Below are 1,395 nucleotides of genomic sequence, written 5' to 3'. Positions count from 1 at the left end.
GATTTCAAAACTTTTTGGCGGATTAGGCCGGATTTGTAAAAATGACCGGAGCCGGAATCCGTTACAGCATTAACTCCTATACATTTGCATTATTATAATGAATAAACCTGCTTATTTTAAAGCCTTGCGCCCTAATCTTTCAGAAGATATGTTTAATTTATTATTTGGACTTATGTACTTTTTGTCCTATAAGGAAAGTTAGGTACTTTTTTGCACCAAAAAAAACACACAGAACTAATGTAATTTTTCAACATATTACTACAATAAAGAAATAAGTCTATTCTATATCTTCAATGTCACTCGTGTCTCCATCTATGCCATGAATATTGCTATTAAAAGTAACTCCTTCAGGAAGATTGACATGGGTTAAAAGATCACAAATGTCATGAAATTTTGCAGTTTTAACAGGCAAAAGATTTACGTATGCTCTATTAGGTGTAAGTGAAAGGAGAGTTGAAAGTTTTTTACCACATTTAAAAGTTTTTATGACATCACGACATTCTCCGGTCATTGAAATTCTACTTTGTGGTACATTGCCTCGTTCAAATTCTGCTCCTCTAAAGTCGCTAATTCCAGTTACTGGTTTTATTAAAGGATCATAAGCCCTTTTAAAGTCCAGTACTTTAACTACTGGGGTTCCATCTTGGATTATGTTGTCTGTAAGAGGATGTTCCACATAAACAACATTAAATGGTTTTCTGGTATCTGTATTCTTTACAAGCGATACCCACTGTGAAGGTAGAATTACCCTGTCCTTCATTCTTCTCCTTTTTTCAATGCGCCCAAAATTACGATCACAAGGCATTCGGTTATGTCCTGGAAGGGGATACTTTACATAAGCTTGTGTTATAGAGACATTCTTATTTACCAATCTTTGTAGATAAGCAAAGATGTAACGGTTTTTATTCTGTGAAAAATAGTTATCCATGAAAGTCACAATCTTTGTAGTTGTAGATGTAAGACCAGAAATGTAATTATCCAAACATGAAATGACTTCATTTAAGCCCTTAGCTGCAAAATGCTCAGCATACAGATACATGTGAACAGATTCATTTACATTGTCATGAATGCACAGGTTGACGCTTATAATATTCTTGTCCAATGCCAGTTAGAGGAAGCGGTAAATTTTTTTCAAAGTCCAAACAGATCACTGCAGTGTCTTTGCTTAGTTTTGTAGCTTCTGTGGCTTCTTTGATTTGCACATTAAACACATTAGCTTTCTTTATGTGAAGCTTATGTTGAAATTTCAGTATATTTACAAGAATGGCATCATTAATAGACTCAGCTATTATTTGTGCCTGGAATTTTTCACATTTATTGCTTATGTCACTCTTTGGAAATCCAAATTTAATATTAAATTCAAAGTTAAATATGTCAAGGTAAAGCCAGTATTTA

Source organism: Hydra vulgaris, chromosome 14, assembly GCF_038396675.1.
Source record: "Hydra vulgaris chromosome 14, alternate assembly HydraT2T_AEP".
Lineage (NCBI taxonomy): Eukaryota > Metazoa > Cnidaria > Hydrozoa > Anthoathecata > Hydridae > Hydra > Hydra vulgaris.
Note: the sequence above shows the minus strand (reverse complement) of the source record.